Consider the following 18,723-nt stretch of genomic DNA (forward strand, 5'->3'; position numbering starts at 1 on the left):
GAATTTTATGACGTTACAAGTTGGTATCAGAGCCTTGGTTTGAGGGATTCGGGTACACCTTCGGGCGTAACTGAACTCAAACCGGGGATTTGAGAAAATTTTAATTAATAAATCAATAAAAAAAATTTTGATAAGTGATTTTGAGACAACCAAAGAAGAAAGAGTATGTACGGTCAGCCAGTGCCCGAACGGTAAAATCCCCAAAATACTCTTACAATATGTGTTATGAGATATGATATGATATGATACGCATGCTAGTAGACTACGTATACATATTAGGACTAGAGTGGCCTGATTTTGTGATGCCTTAGTCTACGGAAACCTGCTTCTATGAGGTGCTTGAGAGTGAGTGGGTAACTAGTGTATGGCAAGAATAGAGTACTCAGGATTCGGGGTTCGGGGAGGAGTACTTGGGGTGAATACCGTGTTGGATTAATGTCTAAGTCCATAACTATAATTGGTAAGACTTGACCCGACCCGGCATGGTCCATTTGGGTTGCATGGCATCATGCACTTGGATAGACTATAATGAGAGAAATAAGACACTTATGGTTTTAATATATTATAAGTTCTAGTATATTAATAATAAGAATAATAAGATTATTTAATTAGTATTGATCAAGAATTAATCTAAGATTAATTAAGTGATCAAAATAAGACTAATTAAATATATGGGTTGATTGTGTAAATCATCCATACTTATATAGTGGGCTAATGCTCCATGGATTATCTAGTTGGGCCAAAACCCATATGATGCTCCATGGATACTCCATGGGGTATTTGAACCCATGGATCCAAGGAAATGGAAAGTCATGACAATTAGAGTTTACCCTAATTGTATAACTATATAAGCATCTTATTCTTGAGGAAAATCGGCCACTAGATTATTCTAGAGAGGGCTAGCCGATTTTCATGAAGTGTAGAATTCTCTCAAGTTATTCCAAGTGTATTTGGTGTTGTGTGAACCATTTGAGGTGTCACACTTGGGGCGCTAGGCACTCAAGCTTCATGAAGACATTCTACATCAAAGAGGTATGTATTCTATCTTGTTATATTGTTAGTTTTGTATGCTAGATTAGGATAATACCTTGGATGTTCATATTTGCATGTATAATAGAGAAAACATAGATCCAAGGTATTTAGGGTTGCATGTACACTTAGGAGTGTTAGAATGCTCATAACCCAACAGTGGTATCAGAGCCTAGGCTTGTTTTCTTGTTATACCTGCAATAGAAGCTGAAAAATCGAAATTGGTGCTGTCAGCCCAGCAGACTCGCCGAGTCCATGAAGGGACTCGACGAGTCCAAGGCAAAATGCATCCAACTCGCCGAATTATGTTCATGCACTCGACGAGTTGGACCCCAGACAGCATATTTTCGAGTTTTTTGGCTAGATTGGACTAGGAACATTACCCTAAGTTGTTTTTGAACTTATAAACTTGTTTTTTTTAATGTGGTAATGTTCATGCTAATCCATTTTCAAAGATAATTGTCAATAGATTCATGTTTTGTATTAGTTTAAAGGTTAGACTAATTACATGAAAAAGTTTGATTTGAATTATCTTGTTCTTATGAGTTGCTTAGATTAATAGAAAAGTTAATTGAAATAGTTGTTTTCAATCCATTTTATTCTAAGAGTTGAGTATAAAATGTGTTTGTGTAACTTGTCCTCAAGTTACATGAAGAGTCACATTAAAGACTCATAAAACTCATAAAATTGGCAAAGGTTACAAAAAATGAAGAGTCTAGTTCTAATTAATTGGAGTTATGACTCCATAATTTGTCCTCAAGTTATGGAGGACCAAGAGTTTCTTCATTAAATAAATAAAAAATAAATAAATAATGTAACCTTAATTAATTCCATAAGTTATAAAAATAAAGAAAAGTTAATTCTTTTATTAGTTTAAAGTCTTCCATAAGTTATGGAACTTGAAGAATTTTTGGATTAAAACTACTTTAAATACATAAGTTATGGAATTAATTAGTTTTGAATAGTTTCAAAACTTGCCCTCAAGTTTTGGAATTTGTAAAGTTTTCTCTTATGCATACTTTAATTCCAAGTTAGCCCTTAGAATTTTAAAAGTTAAAAATTCAACCCTTATACTTTATAATATTATAAGTTAATAATATATATATATATGTATAAGAGTAAAGTCGGTCTTACTGCTAGTACGCCTCATTCACGAAGCCGGTCTATAAGGTGGGTATAAGGTTGTTGCCTATAAAATGGCAACTTAATGGGTGTCCACTCTCACCCACCGCTTGCTTGACTGGTGGAGGGTCGGTAGCCAAACGGGTTTGACAAGACTATAATTCTCCCTTCATTAAAAAATATTAATGATAAATACTAAGTAGCTAAACTCTTAATAATACCCAATCTTAGTTACTTAGGAAAATGTGAATAAGGTTCTAATCCATGAAATTACACTTTGCACTTTGTTTAAGTCGGTTAGTGGAGCGTGTGTGGTTAACCGGCACACTAACTCGTATTTAACAAAGTAGGTAAAAGGGTGACTTAATATTTATCATAGTATCGATGGAGCGTGTGTGGTTAACCGGCACATCGATTAAGGGGTAATTTATTAAGGGTGCCAAGTAATTTGCATGGTTACTTCACACCTTGTTTTGTGATCCTCGGCATCCCAGTCACAAAACCTGAAGGGCACACTCGAGATTGAAACATGCCATTGAACAGTTCAATGAATCTCAAAGATCTAGGAGTTTCAAAACCAATTGAAACCAAATTATTATTTCGTTTTTCATGGTGGAAATTGGTGAATCGTCATTCACCTACCTTCAAATTGTTTTATAGCTTGGATTACGGCATACCTCTTCTAAGTTATAAAATAGTTTGTTGGATCCTAGCCTTAATATTTCATATTGGGTGTCAAATTAAGGACTTTAAAATCAACTATCTTGAATATCTCCCAAAACATGTCTGGTTTAGACATTTATGATCTTCCCAAATCTCTCGAAACAAGCTTTCATAAATGAAGATGATGTCCCATGGAAATCATACTTCTTTCTCCTCCTCTAATTATTCTCCCTACCCCACAAGTTCTTAAAAGTTTAAGGTCACTCGAACCCTATTGGCAAGTGAAGGTCTAGGTGTGATCACATCTTGGAGATGTAGTCACATATTGACAAGTCGGGAGAGTTGGGTGTCAAAGTCTTGAGAAAGTTGGTGGTTCAACTACTTTCTAAGTCACATAGTAAGTTCTTTTGGAACACCTATGAAACAGACTATGATAAGACCCTTCATGATCTTATCTATTTGCTAAGATCAACTTCCTGAAACTTTATGGACATTGACAATGGTGACATTGGATATCTAGTAAAGCTCTCTCTTCCCAATGGAAAGGGATCGGCCATAGTCAACTCGGTTGACCAAATGGTAAAGAGAAAAGGTTAAGTCTGTAATAGTCCCGTGTACCATTATTAAAGGGTCCATATGTTTATATTGCCAAAGGAAGGGTCATTAGTTGTGAAGTTGCCAAATTTACCTAAGGATGTTAAAGTCAATAAGTTTGACTCTACTTCAGGTAAAATCCACTATCTAACTCTGCTAAGTTCCTATTCTGAGATTCTTAATACATGATGTGACTGGGTCACATGGTGATGTTGTAAGAATCAAAGAGAAGTGAAGGAACTTAAAGAAAGAATATGCCGAATCTGATCGCGTAGATGGATTTCTATCGTGTAGTTTGAAGATCGGATTCTTGAGCTACTTCTTAGGAGTTATGAGATATTGCTTAGGAATAGATAACAACAAGTTTTCATATGGATTGTAAGGATAAGCTTTTCCGCATAGTTTTAAAATAAAAGGAAGTTTTTGATTTTATTTATTTTAAAATATCCTTACAATGGCATTTGAGGAAAAATTGTTGCTTATATAATTCCATTAATAGCAAGAGTGGAAATATGAAATTGATTCCTTCATTTGTGGTAATGTCTAAATTTACCAAATAAGGAAAGATTCTCATCACCCAAGTCTCAATTGGACCGGAACTTGGAATCATGCAAGTTGTATAGCATGATGAATGAGAACTTCCAAGTATTGGAAAATTAAGACTAATTACTTATTCACATGAATGTGTGAGTCAAGTGATGGACTAAGGGATCGAGTACATAGTCATGTGCACTGATTAAGTCCACCACAAAAGATATAAGGCTATTCTTCATAGCTTACTAAAGCTCAGTAAATATGGTTATACTTACAAGCTTAAGTGTAACTCTGAGACATTGGAAAAGGTTCCAATGTAAGGCAGAGAGAATAAGAAGAATTAAATTAGGCAGAAGGATAAAAGTTTCTCAAATCTGAAAAGATGGGAGAGTACTTTAGTATCATTTTTGTGATCATCTTAATGATTAAGAAACCATAGCACAATTAGTTCTCTAAGGAAATCTTAGTGCATTCTTATGACTAAGAAGAGGAACCTGAATTTTTGAAATGGTTAAATCAAGAAGATGAGTCATACTTCGTTCCAAAAACAATTTTGAGAGTCATACTCCAAGATTGTAACTTGAGTGACATGTCTTAAAGAAGGTTTAAAAACACTTATCAAATGTAAGAGTAAAAGTTTTCTACTCTTGTACATTTGAAATTGGTAAGTTGTGATGTTTTGGATAAAACAAAGACCAACTAAGGCCAATTGTGTGAAGTGTTTGTCTTGATTAGAATCCGCACTATCTCTTGGATGTTTCACAAGGGAGTCTTATAGGTCAAGAGGACAGTGGGAGTCTTAAAGGTCTTGAAAGTCTCAAGAACTAATCAAGAATGAAACCTGAAGTTCCTCACTAGCACACAACTTGAGGTTTATAACCTATCATGTTGACATATTCTGTGCCCATTCCAGTTAAAGTTGGCTTTGCATATGAGTTCTTAGAGTTCTCAATTGGTTGCACAACAACTTGGAAGTAATGGTAGGCCCTTGAGCTGCCAGGTGGCAAGAAATTAAGATTGAGTTCAGTCCATATAAGTTTGGATTTGTCATTATCCTTGTCTTGTGACTATGGTTTTGACAATTCACATGGATGGGAACTCATACACCATATAAATCTAAGTGTCATAAGGTTTCTCTCCGATTCATGAAAATGATGGTGAGGAAACACTTTCACTAAGTAGATTTTACGTAGATATCAATTGTATTATTTGCATTTTCAAAAGTCGTTAGTGGAGCGCGTGTGGTTAACCGGCACGCTAACATGGACTTGTGAGAAATGGCAAATGCCTAAGCAATTGAGACTATGATTACGGCAACCCTTTTCATAGTTCTGAAAATTGTTTAGACACACATGTGAGCTATCTAAGAAAGGGTGTATGAATCTAAATTTCAGAAGTCCAGCAGATTTCTGAAAATATGTCAAAGCTAGTGGGAGCATAAGTGTTATGCTAATAATCATCATGTTAGTGGGAGCATGATAATTATGATAAGTATTGCAAGTTAGCAATGTTAATTATAGAAAACAAAAGTTTCAACTGGGAAAGAGTTGTTTTGCTATAATTAAGGGAGAGGAAATTATACTTCATCTCAAATCTATAAGCTTAGATCATGAGGTTTTAATTATTTAGTCAAGGATATATATGAATTTCATGTTGGAATGGCTCAACATAAGGAAATTTTGTATATGGGTCCATCATTTGCGTTCTTAAATTCGATTATGATTACGGAATCCCTTTTCATAATCTGAATTATGAGAACTTGGCAAATAGAAATGGAAATGTTATAGCAAAAGATTGGTTTAGTCTTTATGTGAGACATCATGAATCGTGTCCCATATGCTTCGGATATAGGATCGATTACATGTGCTATATTCATCTTTTCTAAATTTTCCCAAATGCTTAAGGCATTTAGAAGGGAAAAGTCTAGAATTGGATATGACTAAAGTGATTAAACAATTGTCGAGGATAATCTAAGGTTTACCAAAGATTGGTTTCTCAAGGACAATTGGAAGTATAGTGATAATTCTAGAAGGACCATATTGACATAATCTGTAAGGAAGCAACTCTTGTTCAGAAGTGATAGTCAAAATGGGATCTGGAAATGTTTCAGAGTTAGAAATTATTCAATCTATGTAAGATTAGGAAACTTAATGCAAGAAGGTTGTTTCCAAGGAGCTGATCTCCTTTGGAATACTCTATAATGATTGTTGTCAAGTCTTTCTGACTTTGTGCATAATCATTACAAGAGTAACAATGCATATAAGTTTAGAATCTAACAGATTTCAGTAAATGGCATGAATTTGGAATTCTTGCATTTGCAGTAAGGATTTGGGAGTGTGAAAAGAGAATCATTGAAGTTATGTTCAATTGATCTAGTTCACAAAGTAAAGATCATAGACAAACATAGTATGCATACTTGGTGTGTGGCATGACTAATGTTTAGAAAAACATAGTGTACGTGCTTGGAGCATGGGACAACTATTGTTTTAAATTCAAGAATAAAGTTGATAGCTGAAACAGTATACAATGAATAATGTGTAATCATATGGTGATAAATAAAAGATGTTTTATTTATGTTCATAGGTTTTGATACCATATTGGATTCAATTATTATTGTGTTTCACTTTGCATGTTTTGACTTCCCGAATAAACTAGGTTATTCTTCCGGAATGACTAAGTTATTCAAACCATCCACAGTCAGTCATATGTTGGAAGTAGATATGAATTAAGACTGTCATGGGTTGGCTTGTAGAGGTCTAAGGTATTGGACAAATGGCTACAACACTCATGAGTGCTCATAAGTTCTGAGTATTGGATTCAACCCGCGCTCATTGGAATCACTTCATGGATTTTATCACGAGTGATCATGAGACGATAATATCTTATATTCTTCAAACCTAGAGATATGAGTTGTTACTATTAGTTGGTTGTACATTGATTGCACGAAACCGCATTTGGTAACTCGGTGCTATAAAACGTGTCTTTGTGTATGATTCAACAAGTAGTAGAACAAACCATATGAGTCGAAGTTTATCCATTCCTTTTACCTTCGGGATAAAAGCGATATTTGTGGGCCCCTCGATGATTTGATGATGACCAATGGAAGTCCTCGGCCGGGCCAGGACTGATTTGATTTGTTCAATTAGTCAGTCGTCATAAATCGGAAATCGGGAAACAACAAATGGACAGAGAGAATGATTATAATCCATGTCTCAGTCCATATGATATCTAGAATGGAGGAATATATGATCCCTTATCTAATGGACAAGTCATTAACAAAGGTCAGAGTTCATCTACAAGGTCAGAGTTCGACAGAAGCTTTTGAGAGCTACGATTGCTAGTTGGTTCCTGAAGTCATACGCAATAATAGTTTTAGACTTATCCAAGTGGGAGACTGTTGGATTAATGTCTAAGTCCATAACTATAATTGGTAAGACTTGACCCGACCCGGCATGGTCCATTTGGGTTGCATGGCATCATGCACTTGGATAGACTATAATGAGAGAAATAAGACACTTATGGTTATTAATATATTATAAGTTCTAGTATATTAATAATAAGACTAATAAGATTATTTAATTAGTATTGATCAAGAATTAATCTAAGATTAATTAAGTGATCAAAATAAGACTAATTAAATATATGGGTTAATTGTATAAATCATCCATACTTATATAGTGGGCTAATGCTCCATGGATTATCTAGTTGGGCCAAAACCCATATGATGCTCCATGGATCCAAGGAAATGGAAAGTCATGACAATTAGAGTTTACCCTAATTGTATAACTATATAAGCATCTTATTCTTGAGGAAAATCGGCCACTAGATTATTCTAGAGAGTGCTAGCCGATTTTCATGAAGTGTAGAATTCTCTCAAGTTATTCCAAGTGTATTTGGTGTTGTGTGAACCATTTGAGGTGTCACACTTGGGGCACTAGGCACTCAAGCTTCATGAAGACATTCTACATCAAAGAGGTATGTATTCTATCTTGTTATATTGTTAGTTTTGTATGCTAGATTAGGATAATACCTTGGATGTTCATATTTGCATGTATAATAGAGAAAACATAGATCCAAGGTATTTAGGGTTGCATGTACACTTAGGAGTGTTAGAATGCTCATAACCCAACATACCGACGCAGTGTAATTGGTAGTATTGGGCTCGTACTACCAAGGACACTGGGTCAGTGGGCAGCCCAAGTAAGAATCCCTGGGTATCGGAGACTGAGTAGGACTGCGTTATCGAGTGCGATTATGCCCGATAGAGTCTCTGATATTTTTATGTTGTATTTCAGAGACATCGTGGTTGGATCACGACACAGACCTGGTACGAGTGGTGTGACTGATGAGGAGCTTCGTCAGATGATTCATGAGGGGGTAGCTGCATCGATCCGGGTCGAGATTCCAGAGATGTTTGGGTCTATTAAGACCACGCTGATTGAGACATTTCATGAGCGGCACGCCGCGTTGACTGAGGCTGCCGCCGCTGCAGCTACCGCAGCTGTGGCCGCTGCCAGACCACAGGGGGGTGACTCGTTGCTGTTCCGGGAGTTCAGCAACACGAAGCCACCAGAGTTTGACGGGACGCAGGATCCGATTGCTGCGATGAGATGGATTGCTGATATCGAGGGATGCTTCTATACTTGTTCATGTTCGGAGCATCTGAGGGTTCGGTTCGCCCTGAACCAGCTCCGCCTGGGAGAAAAGGATTGGTGGAAGTTCATGACATCGAACTTCACTCTGGCAGAGGTCTCAGCTGTGACTTGGGAGAGGTTTACTGATATGTTCAGAGACGAGTATGTTCCCCCAGTGGAGAGGGAACGGTTGGTTCAGGAGTTCTTGACCCTCAAGCAGGGTAATGATTCTGTTACGGTGATCACGCGGAAGTTTCATGAGAGGGTGATGTTCTACCCCGAGCAGGTGTCCATGGAGCAGGCTAGGATGAGTCGGTATTTGGGAGTGCTGAGGAGGGATATCCGGGAGTTCGTATCGAACTCGTCATATCAGACTTTTGCTGAGTTTCAGGCGAATGCCAGGAAGCGTGAGATCGAGTTGGAGACCCAGGCCAGGGAGGAGGCCGAGTCTCAACGGGTGGATCGGTGGCCGGCTCAGTCTCAGCCGGCAGTCAAGCGGATCAAGTCCGCTGATTTGAGATCGGGAGGTCAGAAGATTCGTACTTGCGGGAAGTGCGGCAAGGGTCACGAGGGGGTGTGTCGATCGGGTGCTTGCTACAAGTGTGGCAAGGAGGGGCACATTGCTAGAGATTGCCCCAAGGGATTCATGGTTTGCTTCCATTGCAACCAGACTGGCCATCGGAAGGCCAAGTGCCCCCAGCTTCGCCAGGGATCTACGCCTGCTGCCAGGGTTCCCGATGTTCGGCTAGTAAAGGCTGAGGCTCCGAAGGCTCGTGGGAGAGCTTTCAAGTTGACTGCGTAGGAGGTCCGTGCGTCGCCTGATGTCGTGGCTGGTATGTATTCTTTCATGTATTTACATTTATACTGAGATATTGTGCTTATATTATTATATGCGTAGGTACTTTTCTTGTGAATCATGTGCCTGCTTTGGTATTTTTCGACTCGGGTGTGAGTCGGTCTTTTGTTTCGTTGGCTTTTAGCCAGCATATCAGTATCGATCGGTAGGCGATGAGTCGTCCCCTGCAAGTTGCTATAGCAAATGAGAAAGCAGTATACGCCACCGAGGTGATTCGAGGATGCGTGCTCGAGATTTTTGGGGTCGAGTTTCCTATAGACTTGGTCCCTATAGCTATGGGGGATGTTTGCGTTATCGTGGGCATGGATTGGTTGAGCAAGTTTGGAGCAGTCATTGACTGCGAGAGACAGCTGGTGATGATTCGAGACCCTAGTGGGGGAGTGTTCACGGTTTATGGCGAGGGGACCCGGTGTGGGTCGGCGTTTTGTTCGGCTGCCAGGGCAAGGCAGAGTTTGCAGCAGGGCTGTGATGGATTCATAGCCTATGTGATGGATACTCGTGTGACCGCGGAGAGGCCCAATTCGATTAATGACGTTCCAGTTGTATGCGAATTTTCGGATGTGTTCCCCGAAGAGTTACCAGGTGTGCCTCCGGAGATGCAAATGGAGTTTCATATCGATTTGGTTCCGGGAGCGGCGCCCATCACCTAGGCGCCTTATCGTCTCGCTTCGCCGGAAATGCAGGAATTATCCTCGCAGCTTCAGGAGCTGTTAGGAAAGGGATTCATTCGACTGAGTAGCTCGCCTTGGGGAGCGCCGATTTTGTTCGTCAAGAAAAAGGATGGTTCACATCGTATGTGTATCAATTATCGGGAGTTGAACAAGTTGATGGTTAAGAACCGATATCCGTTACCTACGATCGACGATCTGTTCGATCAGTTGTAGGGGGCATCTTGGTTTTCCAAGATTGACTTGAGGTCGGGATATCATCAGATGAGGGTTCACGAGGAGGATATCCAAAAGACTGCTTTCAGGACTCGTTACAGACATTATGAGTTTGTGGTGATGCCTTTTGGGCTCACCAATGCCCGGCCGCATTCATGGATCTCATGAACCGGGTGTGCCGACTGATGCTGGATCGGTCGGTGATCGTATTCATCGATGATATTTTGGTGTATTCGAGGACTAGGGACCAGCATGAGGAACATTTGAGGGAGATTCTTGGGGTTTTGAGATCGGAGAGACTGTATGCCAAGTTCTCCAAGTGTGATTTCTGGTTGCGAGAGGTCTAGTTCCTCGGGCATCTTGTTAACCAGAAAGGGATATTGGTCGACCCGGCCAAGATTGAGGCGGTGTTGAGGTGGGAGGTGCCGATATCGCCCACCGAGATCAGGAGTTTTCTGGGTTTGGCTGGATATTATCGCAGGTTTATCAAGGATTTCTCCAAGATCGCTGTGCCACTTACTAGGATGACCCGGAAGGGTGTTACATTTTCATGGGGATCAGAGCAGCGGTCCTCATTCAAGATGCTTCGTCAGAAATTGTGTGAGGCACCAGTGCTTGCACTCCCGGAAGGGATGGAGGATTTTGTGGTATACTGTGATGCCTTTATATCGGGTATGGGGGCGGTGCTTATGCAGAGGGGTCATGTGATAGCGTATGCTTCGAGTCAGTTAAAGCCTCATGAGTCGAGATATCCCACGCACGGCCTGGAATTGGGGGCGGTGGTGTTTTCCCTCAAGATCTGGCGACACTATTTGTACGGGGTTCGGTGTACGATTTACACGGACCATAAGAGCTTGAAGTACTTGATGGATCAGCCAAATCTAAATATGCGACAGAGAAGGTGGTTGGATGTGGTGAAGGATTACGATTGTGAGATCCTATACCACCCGGGCAAGGCTAATGTGGTAGCCGACGCGTTGAGTCGTAGAGCGGATAACGCCCCGATCCGATATATTTGTATGAGATTGACGGTTTTTACCCCGATTCTGGATATTATTCAAGGAGCTCAGGTGGAGGCTGCAAAGCCGGAACATCAGAAGAAGGAGCGGGTTGTAGTTCAAGTATCAGGATTTGTCACGGATGGTCGAGGGCTTATGACTTTTCAGGGTCGGATTTGGGTGCCGTTTGTGGGCGGTGCGCGCACTATTTTGAAGGAGGAAGCACATCGATCGAAATTCTCGACTCATCCTGGTGCTACGAAAATGTATTTGGATCTCAAGAATGAGTATTGGTGGCCATGTATGAAAAGGGATGTCGCTTGGTTTGTCGAGAGGTGCTTGACTTGTCGGCAGGTCAAGGCCGAGCACCAGCGACCGCACAGTAAGCTGCAACCGCTAGAGATTCCCGAATGGAAGTGGGAACAAATCTCTATGGATTTCATCACCAAGTTACCGCGAACGGCGAGGGGAGTCGATGCGATTTGGGTGATCGTGGATTGGCTGACGAAGAGCGCTCATTTTCTAGCCATTAGCGAGAGCTCTTCTGCGGAGAAGTTGGTCGAGTTATATGTGAGGGAAGTAGTATCTCAACACGGGGTGCCGATCTCGATTATTTCAGACCGTGACGTGCGTTTCACTTCCAGGTTCTGGAAGAAGTTCCATGAGGAGTTGGGTACTAGGTTACATTTCAGTACTGCATATCATCCCCAAACAGACGGTCAGAGTGAGCGGACGATTTAGACACTCGAGGACATGCTTCGGGCATGTGTGTTGGACTTCGGAGGGAGCTGGGACACCTATCTACCTTTATCAGAGTTCTCGTATAACAACAGCCATCATTCGAGCATTGGTATGCCGCCCTTTGAGTTGTTGTATGGGCGGAGGTGTCGCACCCCCATCTGTTACGGTGAGGTGGGACAGTAGGTTATGGGTAGCACGGAGATTGTGCTTCAGACGACCGAGCAAATTCAGCTGGTCAGGCAGAGGTTGTTGACCGCTCAGAGCTGACAGAAGAGTTATGCAGACAGACGATGGTCCGAGCATGAGTTTCAAGTTGGTGATCTCGTACTCCTGAAGGTCTCTCCTTGGATAGGAGTGATTCGGTTCAGGAAGAGGGGAAAGTTGGGGGCCCGATATATTGGTCCTTTCCGTGTGATCGCGAGGGTGGGCCGGGTAGCCTACCGTTTAGACTTGCCAGCAGAGTTGGGACAGATTCACGACACTTTCCATGTGTCGCAGTTGAGGAAGTGTATAGCCAACGAATCGGCAGTGGTTCCGTTAGGGGATATTCAGGTGGATGCAAGCCTGAATTATGCTGAAAGACCAGTAGCCATCAGAGATCGGAAGATCAAGGTTTTGAGAAACAAGGAGGTACCCCTGGTATTGGTTCAGTGGCAGCATCGGAAGGGATCAGAGATGACCTGGGAGCCGGAATGTGAGATGCGGGAGCAGCATCCGGAGCTATTTGCCTAGCGGGACTTCGAGGGCGAAGTCTTATTCTAGTGGGGGAGAATTGTAACAGCCCGGATCCCCAGGTACCTTCATTTTCATATTTTTGATATTCTGTGAGGGGACTCGGCGAGTTGGAGGTTGAACTCGCCGAGTCGGGTCGCGGTTTTGGGCGGAGGTTCGCGTCCGGACTCGGCGAGTCCGCGCTGTTTAATGAAACCCTAATTTCCCGGTCCTAAGCCCTATTTAAAGGACCTTATGGCCTTCATTTGCGGCCACCTTGAACCCTAAGAGCACCCATACGACTGTGAGCCCTTGTGAGTGTGTTTGGAGGCCATTTGTTCATCATTTTGTGTATTATCGCAAGAAAGGAGGCAGAGGATCAAGCTTGAAGAGTTGAGGAGCTTGGATCTACTTCTATTTCATCAAGGGAGCCTTCTTGAGGTAACTTTCAGAGCCAAACTTCGTATTTTGGGTTGATGTGTCAACTCTAGGGTTTCTTCTTGCATTTCTTGGCTTAAATTGGATGTATGAAAGGTCCCATGGAGATATGGAACGGATCTGACCGCAAAAGCCAGTTTTAGCTGGTGCATGGCATGGACTCGCCGAGTCTGAAGAACAGACTCGACGAGTCGCTTGAAGACTGTCCTTGAGACCACCCAGTGTGTAATCCTGACCGAGTTGTGGGTGACTCAGTGAGTCGCAGAGAGTTGGAAAGGTTTTGACAGGTGGACCGAGTCAAGTTAGGACTTGCCGAGTTGTCCTTGCGACTCGGCGAGTTGAGTCGCGGTGGCCCCGTGATTCAGGCCCAGGTGGAACTCGTCGAGTCGGGGGAGTACTCGACGAGTCAAAGGGAAAATCCTTGAGAGTTGGTTAAAACACGTAGACTCGCCGAGTCACTATAGTGCACTCACCGAGTCCGGTCCAAATTGACCAAAGACTGTTGACCAAGTCAACCTGTGTTGACTTGATATGGATGGTCAACCTTAGTGGTACAAGTAATAATTATAGATTCATGATATCATAGGAGGATTACAGCTCGAGGGTTCGAGCACGAGTGATTCCAGGATTCACGATTAGCGACTTAGCGAGGCATGCGAGGTGAGTCTTCTCACTATACTGTACCCGAAAGGGTTTTGACTGTGTGACCGGAAGGTCGAATATGATATGAGATATATGCCTTATGTGTGTTAAGTTATTCGTTATATGTGCCATGTATGATATGCTTGATTTGGGCCGGAAGGCAACATGTTATGGGCCGGAAGGCGTGGTCATATGGACTGTAAGGTTGACGTGGGTAGGACCGGAAGGTTTACCCAGTCGGGACGGAAGTCCCCTGAGACACATGGACCGGAAGGTCAAGGCCTGGAAAGGCGTACGTGTGTAGGTTGTATTTTTGGGGAACTCACTAAGCATTTATGCTTACAGTTGTTGTGTTATGTGTTTCAGGTACTAGCGAGGACCGTGGGAAGGCGCCGGCGTGATCGTACACACACTCGGGGAAACCATTTTATGATCTTTTGTTATGTAATCGGTTGTGACTAAATTGTTACATTGGAACCTAAACTTATTACTCATGTTTTGATGATTGTAAAAATGAAAAATTTTTGGTTTTTGAATTTTATGACGTTACAAACAACATCATCCATTGCATTAATAGTATAATTTCAAACATGTGTGTTCTGTCAAACTTATAGACACCAAAAATATACATATCAAAAATAACAGATGAGTCTTGAACGAACTCCATCTTCTCAAAAGCCTGGCACCTGTACCTATCTAGTGGTGACCTGAGAATACAAGTTATTTTGAAAGCGAGTATTAGCTTAATACTGGTGAGATCATAAGTATATTAGTGTCTGAGTTTCTATGAAAACATTTGTAAGATGTTATCTGTCACACTCCAAAACCATGAATGGCAGAAACATTTTTGGGGTGGAGGACGTCATGTACAGTATCACAAAAAATGAATAATAGTAAACAAGCAACAACATCATCCATTGCATTAATAGTATAATTTCATAAATGTGTGTTCTGTCAAAGTTATAGACACCAAAAATATACATATCAAAAATAACAGATGAGTCTTCAACGAACTCCATCTTCTCAAAAGCCTGGCACCTGTACCTTACCTGTCTAGTGGTGACCTGAGAATACAAGTTATTTTCAAAGCGAGTATCAGCTTAATGCTGGTGAGATCATAAGTATATCAGTGTCTGAGTTTGTATGAAAACATTTGTAAGATATTTCTGTAAGATGTTTTGTACAATGTTTTGTATAATGTTTGAACTCTCCTAGAAAACCTATGTTTCTTATTAACTGTAGCCTTCTTCCAAGGCATTTAGTGTCTATGTGTATGTCTCTTCTTAGAGTGTGTGTTTTCCTAATTCTGACTATCATTAACCAAAAATATATTTTCTACATTACCGTGCATCGTGTGAATATTCACGAAGTGAATGTAAATGGGAAAATATTATCGTACCGTAGTATTTGTAATAAGTGACTACTGTGGTACTCACTACCTTATAACAAAAGGTGTTCAAAGTAACATGTGATCAACCTGTATCCTGCTACCGACTCTAGTAAAACGACGATGTAAGACACCGTAAGAAATGACATTTGGCACCCGTGGACTTGCAAGTCCCACTTTAGCGAGCAACAAGGTGTAGGATAGTCAATCTAGTATAGATCTATACGCAAACTCATACGCTCCCCAATTAAGGAGATTTGGGATACAAAAACGGTCATGGCTGGAAGTGCCATGCCCCGCTTAATGGTTCACATAACCGCATAAATGTACATGTAATGAATGTTGTAACGCCCGTAGATCCGGGCTAGTCAATTTAGAGACAATAAGTGTCGAAAACGACTTTTCAACAAGGATTATTTAGAATAAATAATCTTAACCAAGTTTTAGAATATGTCTCAAGGTTTCCGTACATATAAAGAACACTGAAATCCGAGTTATGACGAAGAAGTTATGACCCGTTGAAGTTTCGCTACGAAACAGACACGATATCGGGAAGCGTAAATGGTGAATTTATGATAGAGCAAGATTTAGCCTTAGCAATCTAAACGAAATTCGTAGAATATTTTAAACTAAGAACATCGATAAAAAGAACGCCCAATTTTGACTTCGTATGAAGAAGTTATGATTTTTCGAAGTTTCGGATTAAAAGTGTACAGCCCGAAATTCGAATGTTAGATCGGGTAATTTTTAGCCGACACGACCTAAACGAGAATCGAAGATCTCGTTAAGAGTAGCGTCATGAGAAAAAGATGGGCAAAAATGGACGTCAGATGAAGAAGTTATGAGAATTTAACGGACCAACCCTGTCCCGGCCTGTTAATAATATAAAATTTAAAATCGAGTCAAAATTAGCCGACAGGGTCTAAACGAAAGTTGTAGAGTACGTTCCCACCTTCGTGTGGATATAAATAACGTTGAAAATGGAGCTCGTATGAGAAAGTTATGATTTTTAGAAGTCGAGAATGCAATTTGCGAAATCTATTGCTTGACCGATGATATGGCTCAATCCTGACCGTCGCTTGCTGGTAACGGCTCGTTTCGGATGAAGGACACGTCACTTTGCATTACGCCCGGTGTCAGAAGTTTGTATGCCCCGCATACCCTCGCCCTTATCCATCCAACATACGAAGACAGTTGGGCCCGAGCTGGTGGCCTTATCCGAGAAGTACGCCAAGCGAACCCTCGGTACACCCAGCGTAATCTGAGGTCCTCTGGCCTATAAATAGGGTGCAAACCCTTCCGAAAAATTCACACCTTTCTTCATTTCTTCTCTCACTACTTTCTCTCTCTAGGGTTTTGAACCCTCCCTAAAGTCTAGGTGAACCCCTAGCTCCCGAGGGAAGCCCCGAGGCTCCTGGAGTCCCGAGAAAAAGAGCCTTTCGGTTTCGAAACACTGCTCTAATTAAGTTCCGGTTTTCGATAAAATTCGCCGTAAGTGTGCTACGCTTACACAATTTTTAATATAGCTTTCAAATAATTATAGGAATGTTATTAGGTCCTTAAAATAATTATTTGGGCTATTATTATGAGTTATATTGGGTGTTATTAACGCTTATATAATAATAATAAAAGTCAGACTAATTAAATTGTCGCAGTTATCGTTAGACTAAACCCTAGTGGTATTGTTACTAGGTTTTATCGAAGGAAAATTGTTTTGAGAGTATCAAAGCGCTGTCCGACTGCTGAATCACCACCTTTCAGGTGAGGGCATAGTTACTTTCAGCTTACACATAGATATGAAGTATTATATATAATTACGTTCTATATGTGCATATTATTTGAATACTTGCTATCTATGCTGGATGAACGATTTCATACACGTTTTAAATGATTTAAACTTTATATGTATTTTATATCTACGAAAATGTTGGCGTAAGACATGGGTAGATGTAATAGATGAAATATGAGTTGGATGATGATTTGAGAGGTGAAATAGACCGTGAGGTGAGAGTGAGAGGTGGATGATGTGAGAAGCGTTTTTCCCAAATGATGGCCCCATCATTCAGTAGAGTATGGATGACAACCATGGACTATTCTAGACAGTCCAGTGGAACACTAGCAGGCTAGCAACTTGTAGGTGTTGTGAACGATGTGTTCACCAGTGTATTCTAAAAACCCATTGACACGGATTGCGAGTGGATACTGTCGATAAACGAAATAGCCCTGGCAGCTATGGATTTAGTGCCTGTTCAGCTAACCCTGGCAGCTATAGATTTAGTGCCCGTTGAGTAAACCTTGGCAACGATGGATTTCGTGCCGATTCCTTAGGATGATCCTTAGGAATGAATTAACGATGAGTAGTTGATTCTTAGGGTAGACCCTTAAGAGTCAAGAAGATAATGGGGATGGGTAATTAGGTTGATTGTTAGATTGTTTAAACATAATAATTATATTATTGTGGGTTGAAAACCCTATGTACTCACCAGGTTTCCCAACCTGACCCATTCAGTTTAGTTACATCACAGGTGTTGATATGAAGTCACATTACACTCAGAGATTAAAGAGATGTAGATCACTAGTGTAAATAAATGTAAGTATTGTTTATGCTTATGTTTCTGTATTGACGATGACATCCCAAACGTTTTAACATAAATAAAATACGTTTCTTCGAAAATATTTTAATAACGTATTTATCGTATTTTTCTGGGAACAAATTCCGCAACTCTTTTATTAAAAGATTACTCTGATTTTGAAATAAAGTATAAACAAAACCAGCCTTTTATGGCCGTGATTTTGGGGATGTCACAAATGTGCTAACTGAAAGATGTACTCTTTCTCTGTCTAGCATGTATGAACTGAAATGTTTTGTGTGTGCTAGCTGTAATGTATGTTCTCACTATCTAGCATGTATGGTAATGTACTGTGCGTACTAGCTGTAATGTATTGTATGTATTACTCCTATTGAATCATGAATGAACTAACTCATTGTATGTTTCATTATTCTAGTAATAGTAATTGTATCCTCCTATGCTACCCCTATGGTAACTTACTAGTGATGTAACTGGTACGTATGAACATGGAAGTATACCCTTGCTACCCAAGGGTATTGTATTCCCCCCCCCCCCCATAAAAGCATTTAAAAATATTTAAACCATTGATTAAGGGTTATGAACTCACCTGTAGTGAGTGGTACGGATGTACTGAAGATGTAGGATTGCTTTGTGTCAAGTGAAGTCTTGAACACACTCTATGATCCTAGTTAACATATAATCACACATATATGTACCCAATTAGCTTTAAACTACTAATTGAAAATGTTTAGACCTCCTAGAACATGTTAAACACCTATAATAAGTGTTATTAGGCCTCAGGATTGCATCTAAGTTGTTGTAGGACACGGCTAGTGAGTTTAGGGTTCCAAAGGACCCCATGCTTGAGTTTACTCTCCAAGAATCATCGCACAAGGAGTTTACGGTCATAAACTCTTGTG

This window comes from Lactuca saligna, chromosome 4, assembly GCF_052625555.1.
Source record: "Lactuca saligna cultivar CGN05327 chromosome 4, ASM5262555v1, whole genome shotgun sequence".
Classification (NCBI taxonomy): Eukaryota; Viridiplantae; Streptophyta; class Magnoliopsida; order Asterales; family Asteraceae; genus Lactuca; species Lactuca saligna.